Source organism: Monodelphis domestica, chromosome 5 (assembly GCF_027887165.1).
Source record: "Monodelphis domestica isolate mMonDom1 chromosome 5, mMonDom1.pri, whole genome shotgun sequence".
In the NCBI taxonomy this organism is placed as follows: Eukaryota; Metazoa; Chordata; class Mammalia; order Didelphimorphia; family Didelphidae; genus Monodelphis; species Monodelphis domestica.
The window spans coordinates 263,481,261-263,491,026 of record NC_077231.1 but is presented as its reverse complement, the minus strand read 5'-3'; positions in this window follow the sequence as shown (position 1 = coordinate 263,491,026).

The following is a 9,766-nucleotide window of genomic DNA, read 5'->3' as shown; positions in this document are numbered from 1 at the left end:
CCACTTCATTTGAGAACAAGACTCTGCATATATACACTTGTGGGCTATTCTTAAAATTCCTTTTAATTTGTTCAACCAGATTTCTAAAATTACTTTGTGGAACTATAAAATGAGATCTTCAAATGTTAAAGCTGGATCTTTAGTGATCATCTAAAATCGAATAACCATATCAAGCAAATCATTTGTCACCTCTGAGATTTAGTTTCCTTATCTATAAAATGAAGTCAATAACACTTGGTCACCTTCCTCACAAGTATATTGTAAGCAATTAAGAGAGACCAGCAAAAGCTACTTGCATGATATGACAATTCAGTTGAGACTTGATGCAGTCAGGGAAGCCAGATGGTGAAGGTGAAGAGAAAGAGCATTCTAGGCAGGGGAGACAGCCAATAAAAATGCATGGAGTGTGGAGATGGAGTGTTCTGTTTGAGGAACAGCAAAAAGGCCAGTGTCACAAGATCACAGAGTAAGAAGACTGGAAAGCTAGTGAGGCCCCCGGTTATTAAGGGCTTTAAGAAATAAGCCCAGGATTTTTCCACTTTATCCTGGAGGAGATAGGGAACCACCAGATATTATTGAGTAGTGGGCTAACCTGCTCAGTCCTACATTTTAGGATGATAAAATTCGACAGCTCTGCAAACGATGGGGTGGTGTGAAGAGAGATGAGTCCCTGAGATCAACCAGAAGGCTATGCAATAGTCATGGGCTGAGGTAGTGAGGGCCTGTACCAGCATAGTGGCACTGCCAGAGGAGATTAGGTGCATTATCCCAGAAATGTATGTGAACGTAGTCTCAACAGGATTTGGCAACAGATCAGATCTAGGAGGTAAGGGTGAAAGGAAATATGGCAGTGAGAATGACATCTAGATTGTAACTCTGAGTAACTCAACAGCAAATTCCTGCATATTGTTTCAAAAAATAAGTTGGGGACAAAATAAGACTGGTAGCAAGTTATCTCAAAGGGATCTTCACATTTTAAATGGATGAGGAACTTATGATGAGTAAATAGGGGATGAAGAAAGCTAGCATGATTTTTGGCTGATATCTTCTAGAGCAAAGGAGTTGATGACCCCGTTGTACCCTGCCCTGGTATGACTATATCTGGAATTCAGTATTCAGTTCACTTTTTCAAAAGTATATTGATAAGCTAAATAAGGAGATAATCTGATGGTAAAGGGTCTCTAGAGAAGGCCATGTGAAGAACAGCTGAATGAGCTGAGGATGTTTAACATAGAGAAGGAAACACTTAGAGGTAACATAATAGCTGTCTCCCAATATTTAAAGGTCTGTCATTCAGAAGAGGGATTAGACTTGTTCTACTTGGCTTCAGAGCGTAGAAGTGGGGACAATGGGCAAAAGTTACAGAAGAGCTGCTCAAAAGTGGAACGGGATGCCTTAGGAGTTAGTGGGTACTCTGTTAGCTTTGTAACCATAAGAAAGTCATGTAAGTCTCTTTGAGTCTGTTTCCTTATCTGTTAAATGAAGATAGCAATATATATAGTATTTATAGTGTCTGTCTTATAGGATTGTTGTAAAGAAAACATTTTGTAAATTCTGAATCACTAAAGATAAGCTATTGTAATCTTATTTTATTAGCATTGCTATGTTTTGTGAATGATATATGTAAAGCATTTTGCAGACCTTAAAACACTGTGTAAATGCTAGTTATTATTATTATCATTATCCCTGTTGTTGTTCAGTTGTTTCAGTCATGTTTGACTCTTTATGACTTTATTTGGAGTTTTCTTGGCAAAGATAATGGAATAGTTGTTTATTTCCTTCTCCAGCTCATTTTATAGATGAAAGAACTAAGACAAATAGAGTTACGGGACTTGACTGGGGTCACACAGCTAGTAAGTATCTGGAGCCAAATTTGAATTCAAATCTTATTTATTCCAAGCCTGGTGCTCTCACTTTGCCATCTTGTTGCCCCACTAGTGTCCTTAAACACTTAGTTTACTGGGTAAATAAGTATTTGGCACTTAACAAATATTGGCATAAGTACTTACTAAACACTGAACAATATTTTAAAAATGAATCTAACTAACTTGTTGATCCTTTATAATACTTTATTGATGAACAACTCAACTGTTTATCAGTAAATAAAGATGTGATTCGACAAGCTAATGCTTCTTCTGGGCCAAATAAAGAAAGCACTAATATAGGACAAGATCCCTCAAAAGTGTGGCATTCCTTAATGGTCTTGTAGGTTTGATACTGAGTTTTGACCCATAGAAGGAAACAAGCAGATTGTACGTCAAAGGCTTAGACTGCAAGGTGAGTTGTGTCAAGAGAAGGAGACCTCCCCAAGATACAGTCAGGTTTTAAAAGGACTCAGTTTCTTTGGATGATGATGTTTCTCTAGCTCCACAGTGGATAAGACTTAGAGTTGAAGAGGATACAAAAATTAAAGACAACAGTAAAGTGAAAAAAATCACTGGGATTGAAATCAGTAGAGAGTTCTTAGAAGATAAAGATCTGGATGAAGACCAAAGAAGAACTGAGCTCAAATTCTACCTCAGAAACCTATCAGCTATATGACCTCCTGGTTAGTTTCTATTAGCCTCAGTTGCCTCATAAATTGGGAGAAGAATTGAATGTATTTCATAGGATTCTTGTGAGTCATATGTATAAAGCACTTTGCCAATCTTAAAGCACTATAAAAATGTTAGTTCTTATTATTAAATCCTGTTTCCAACATTTACTAGCTATGTGACCATGGGCAAGTCATTTATATTTGATTAGCCTCAGATTCCTCCAGTGTAAAATGGGAATAATAAACTAGTATTTATCTTACAGGAATGTTGTGAGGATTAAAGGAAATATTGTACTCTCCCATGCCAAATTAGAAATAAAATGATCAGTTGGGGAGCCATAGTTTCAGCAAGTTGGTGGGTAGACAGAAAAAGATAGTTGGGCTAGACAAGGGCCTTAAGATCTTGCCATTTGAGAATTAATTAAAGGAAGTGAGTCTATCTAATATAAAGAGAGGACTTCCAGAAAACTGGTAACTTCTCTAGCATGTAGATTGCTGCCCATGATTGAGGTTTGTCTCCTTCAATTTGACTCAAGAGGGCAGAACTAGAAATGATAGGTGAAAGTTGTAAAGAAGTCAATTTAAATTTAATATAGGTGTAACACACATAGAGATCTTGGAGATTAGCACAATGTCCAGCACATAGAAGGCATTTCATGTTTATTTACTGACTGATTAACTGAATTTTTGGAACTACTTTTCCAACTCTTCCTTACGGTGGCAGGTTAGCTCCCTAGAACATTACTAGCTACTTCTCTCCCTTAGGATTTTAGGTACGATGCTGAAAGTTTATGATTTGTTTTTTGATAGCTCATGAGCCGGGATCTGTTGTTTTCATCTATCCCTAACATGATTTCTAGTTAACATTTCCTTCAAATCTAGATCTAAACAATGATTATTGTCACAAGATCAATTAACCAATTAACAGCATGGGACATCTTACTCATCCCCAGCATATACATCTCTAGAGACCTTTGGATAACACTCAACTTTAATTCCTCCAAGACAATGATATTTCATGACTCATGGCCATATGTCATTGGAAGAAAACTGCCATTAAAAAGATGGACCTTAATGTGTGGGCTTCTTTGTCTTGCCTATATTCATTTATTATAAGAGAGGGATTCTATGGGGGCAGGATATAAGAGGATAGTGATAAATATGTGAGAGAGAGAGAGAGAGAGAGAGAGAGAGAGAGAGAGAGAGAGAGAGAGAAGCATAAATCGAATTTAAATATTCTTGTATAATGAAATGCTTGCTGATTGTTTTTAAGGTCATTTTTAAATAAAAAAAATAAGCCTCTATTTCAAGTAAAACTTGATTCATTAAAAGTCTTTTCAAGAGCCAGGAGAGTGGCATGCATAATGACTGACTTCTAAATAGAAAGAACAAAAATAATATAACTGAATTCCAGCATTATAAAGACCAACTTTAGCTTCAGAGAAACTTTATCCATACTGTATATTGTATCTACTGTCAGACATCACTTAGGAGTGGTTAGTTTTATTGAATTACTTTGTTTCTTTCTTATAAAATCTTTACATGGGATGGTCTAGAAGGACAGAAAGAAGGAAGATATAAATTCAGAAATTAAATTGACAAAAATCAGTAATAAAATGTACATATTCTGTGTATGTGTGTATGTGATGTGTGTGTGTGAGAGAGAGAGAGAGAGAGAGAGAGAGAGAGAGAGAGAAAGAGAGAGAGAGAGAGAGAGAGAGAGAGAGAGAGAGAGAGAGAGAGAGAGAGAGAGAGAGAGAGAGAGAGAGGAGAGAAACTGGCAATCTAGATCATTATCCTTCCCACATTTAAATGTATCCAATTCATTGTTCATGTGCATTGTCTACTCTGTGGTTTGTTTTTCCAAGTCCATCTCATAGTCTGGACAATAGACATTCTTTTTTCTCTTAAGAATATTTTATTTTCCCCCAATTACATGTAAAAACAATTTTTAACACTTTCAAATTTCTGAGTCCCAAATTCTGTCCTTCCTCTCCTCCTGCTCCCTTTTCCCTCCTGTGAGACAATAAGCAATCTGATATAGATTTTCATATACAATCATGTAAAACATTTTCCCATATTAGTCCTTATGTTGAAAACCTGAACAAAAATCAAAACCAAACAAAACAAATGAAGAAAGAAAGTGAAACATAATATGCTTTGGTCAGGTTCAGACTCCATTGGTTCTTTCTCTGAAGGTAGATAGCATTTTCCAACATGAGTTCTTTGTGACTGGATCATTGTATATATTGCTGAAAATACCTGTCATTAACATTTGTTCATTGTGCAATATTGCTGTTACTGTGTACCATATTTTTCTGGTTCTGCTCACTTTACTTTGCTTCAGTTCATATATGTCTTTCCAGGTTTTTTTCTGAAATCACCTTCCTTGTTATTTCTTATACTACAACAGTATTCCATTACAATCATGTACCACATCTTATTTAACCACTCCCCAAATGACAGGCATTCCCTCAGTTTCCCACTTTTTTGCCACCACAAGAAGAGTTGTATTAAATATTGTTTGTATAAATAGATCCTTTTCCTTTGTGTTTTTATCTCTTTGAGATATAGATCTAGTCACGGTATTTCTGGGTCAAAAATACAGGGCTTTATAGCCATTTGAATGAACATAAATTGGTCTCTAGCATGGTTGAACACAGCTCCTCCAACTGTGCATAAATGTCTCAATTTCCCCACATCTTCAAAATTCTCCTTTTCTGTCATAATAGCCAATCTTATAGGTGAGAGGTAGTACCTCAGAATTGTTTAAATTTGCATGTCTCAAATCAATAGTGATTCAAAACATTTTTTCACTTGACTATAGATAACTTTGATTACTTCATCTGAAAACTGGCTGTTCACATCTTTTGACTATTTATCAATTGGCAAATGATTTGTTTTCTTGTGCATTTGCCTCATTTCTCTTTTTATTTGAAAAATAAGGTCTTTATTAGAGAAATTTATAAATTTTTTTTCAGTTTTCATGACTATGTATTTCCTTCTATACTATTTCTCCCCTATTTCTCCTACTCTCTTTCTCCTTTCACATTGTCCATCCTCAAAAATGTTTTGATTCTGACCACCATCTCCCAAGACTGAACTCTCTTCTATTACCCTCCCCCCATACCCTTCCCCTTCTTTCCTATAGGGTAAGGTAAATTTCTATATCCAACTGAGTTTGTATGTTATTCTCTCTGATCCAATTCCAATGAGAGTAAGGTTCAAGTGACTCTTTCCCCATTCATGCTTCCACTGTAAAAGCTCTTTTGAGCTTCTTTAATAGGGGGTAATTTATCCCATTTTATCTCTTCTTTCCCCCTTCTTCCACTGTATTTCTTTCTTTCACCACTTGATCTTATTTTTTAAGGTATCATTCCATTATATTCAACTCACACCCATGCCTTCTATGTATACTCCTCCTAATTAATAATATTCTTTTTTTTAATATATTTTATTTGATCATTTCCAAGCATTATTCGTTAAAGACATAGATCATTTTCTTTTCCTCCTCCCCACCCCCCATAGCCGACGCGTAAATCCACTGGGCATTACATGTAATTAATAATATTCTTAAGAGTTACAAATATCTTCCCATGAACAAATGTAAATAATTTAACCTCATTTAATCTCTTATGATTTCTCTTTTTTGTTAACATTTTTATGTTTCTCCTGAATCTTATACTTGAGAGTTAAATTTTCTATTCAGCTTTGGTCTTTTCATTAGGAATGCTTGAAAGTCCTCTCTTTCATTGAATATCCATTTCCTCCCTAAGGACTGATTTTCCTGGGTAAGTAAGCCTTTGCTATAATTCTAGCTCCTTTTGTACTCTGCAATATCTTATTCCATGACTTCCAATCCTTTAATGTAAGGAGCTGCTCAATATTTTGCTAACATGATTGTGGCTTCCTAATATTTGAATTTCTTCTTTTTGGATACTTGCAATAATTTCCGTCTTAATTTGAGAGTTCTGGAATATGGTTATAATATATCTGAGAATTTTCATTTTGTGATCTCTTTTGAGAGATAAACAGTTGATACTTTCAATTTCTATTTTACTCTCTTATTCTAGAATATCAGGGTAGATTTCCTTGATAATTTCTTGAAAGATTATGTCTAGGCTCTTTTTTAGATCATGGTTTATAAGTAATCCAGTAATTCTAAAATTATCTCTCCTGGATCTATTTTCCAGGTCAGTTGTTTTTCCAATGAGGTATTTCACATTTTCTTCTATTTTAAAAATTCTCTTAATTTTACTTTTTTGTTTCTTGATGTCTTATGGAGTCATTAACTTTCACTTGCCCAATTCTCCTTTTTATTCTTTTCAGTCTTTTCTTCAGTGAATGTTTGTACATCTTTTTTTTCACATGGCCTATTCTGCTTTTTAAGAAATTATCTTCAATGAATTTTCATGGCCTCTTTACCATTAAGCCTACTCTTTTTAAGATGTTATTCCTTTTGCAGTTTTCATGCTTCCTATAGGAAGCTGTTGACTCATTTTTCAAAACTTTTCTTGGATTGCTCTCATTTCTCTCCCCAATTTTTCTACTACTTCTCTTATTTGAATTAAAAAAAAATTTTAGCTCTTCTAGGAATTCTTTTCCACTTTTTCTTGGAGGCTTTAGATGTAGCAATTTTGACTTTTTCTGAGTTTGTCCTTTGATCTCCCATTGTGAGCTTATTTTTGTTGTTACTTGCTCATTGTCCAGCCTTTTTCTTGCCTTTTAACTTGAAAAACTGTTAAAGGTTGGCTCTGCTCTTGTGGTTGAGTGGTCACTGTTGCAAACTTAAGGTTTTATTGTGTAGCTGTATTCAGAACTAGTTCTGGGCATTTATAAGCTTTCAGTTCTTCCAAAGTGGTAGGATTTCAGGAGAGGTGTATTTACTACTTTCCTAATCTATGCTCTGGTCCATGAGCAAATCATAAGTAACCTCTTTGGCCTTAGAAATTTGATCAGGGTCCCAGATCCCTACATAACAGCTATAAACAATGCCATCTGAAAGATCTATCTTTCTATAGAAAATCTCTTACATTTGGACTCTGTGCTAGACATTCTCTGTGATAGTAACAAGTATTTTTGGTGATCATGAGTCTTTTTTTTATACCTCACTTGATATTAATAGTCATCATTGAGCTCATTGAGCAAATTTATCTCTTTTGTTATATCTCAGAATGAATTTTATATGCATCACAATGCTGGTAGTTGTTTAATAACCTGTTCTCTGAACATATAGGATCATGCTTTTAAATTTAATCTGTGTTGGAAAAATTCTATCCACCACTTTTTAAGATTAAATTTAAATTTTTTCAGGTTACTTATTGATACAACTTTTAATATTCATTTTCTAACATTTTGCAATCCATGTTCTCTCTTCCGCTCCCATCCTTTCCCCTTCCCTAAGAAGGTAGTTAATATAATATAGGTTTTACATATATTATCATATATTGCATATTTCCTTGAGTGTCATATTGTGAAACAAGACACATATTGCTTATATTAGAGAAAAATTCATGGAGTAAATAAAGTGAAGAGTGGTATGTTTAAGTCTGCATTTAGACTCCATCTATATTAGTGGATGTCTTTTTTCATCATGAATTACTTGAATTGTCCTGGTTCTTTACATTTTTGGTAATAGTTAAATCATTCACAATTGATCATCATACATTATTGTAACTGGGTACAGTGTTTTCTTGGTTCTAATCACTTCACTTTTCATCAATATATATGTCTTTCCAGATTTTTTGTGATCATCTTGTTTGTCATTTCTTAGGACAAAATAGTACAAGCATATGCCACAACTTGTTCAGTCATTCCCCAATTGATGGATATCCCTTCAGTTTCTGGTTCTTTGCTACCATAAAGAGCTGCTATAAATATTTTTGTATAGGTAGATTCTTTGAAATTCATCACTTTTTTAAAGCCTAGAAACAAATCATCAAAACAACAAATCAAACCTTGATGTGAAGCATTTGCCCCTGTCTGAAGTCTTTCTCTCTCAAAATTCATTTCAAAGCAGCTCTAGTACCCCCTTGTTGTGTGATTTTGATATATCCATCTGAGATACCATGTTAAAGGAGAGTTTTTAAGATCTCCAGAATGTTCGAGTAAAATTTTATTTTACTGAATAGAAGCAGTCCATAAATAATAAACATAACAGGATCTTATATTCACACCACATATTTTAGTCCATTGCATTAGGTACAAATTATAAAGGTATAGTTTATTGTGGACAATATAATTGTAGAAAATATAACTGCCTTCTTTCTCATACCTTCATCAAGTCTGCATTGGTTATATGTATGTATTATTCTCATGAAATTTTTATAAAGATGAGAAAAATAGATGTGTCTTGGTAGTTTTTGGTATTATGCCATTCATTTTATATTGCTTACAATAATATCATAGATTATTTTGGGAAGTTTTTGTAATTCTCCTCTCTTTTAGATACTTCAACTCAAAATTGTACTACTTACCGCACAGACTGTGTGGACTTTATTTAGGACAGTTGCTCTTTCCATTTTTTTATTCTCTTTAATATCATTTTTACTTCCTCACACCATATGATAATTCCACTGTCAATCATGGAGCAAAGGAATTTCTGTAAATTCTCTGTAAAATCTCACTTGTGAGATGATTTTATGTATATGTCATTCACCACCTTTCTGTAAACCAGTCTTTCTCTTCACTGATCCTCAGTTTCATAAGGTAATATTATTGCTCATGGCTTCCATCCTCCTCCTCTAAAAGATATTATGAACTAACTTATTCTTTATACTGGTGTAATAACTGGCTGCTGGATCTATTTGACAAGGAAATAGAGCATTTGCTGGTCAAAGTAGTTTCTAAATTCTTTTTTACCCTCTCATTTTAAAAATGAATTTATACTACAACTTTCATGAAATATGGTAATTATCTGTGTTGATGTCTGTGCTTTTGTCTATCTTACTTTTTTCATTTTTCAGCTTCTTTATAGAGCTCATGTTGAGGTTGTCTGAATAGAAATCCCTATCTTCTCATTTTTATTATTTCTTATAGTTTAATAATGTAGTGAATACACAGTGTTCATATATTACATGACTTGGGTGTCTAATTTTACAATTTACAAAGAACAAAAAGCAAGATTAGGGATGATAAATAAGTCCTCAGCACATGATAAAATGGCATATCTTCCTAGGAAAGCCTCTGCCCATTCCCATTCAAAGGATATTTATTTTCCATTGAAGTTTT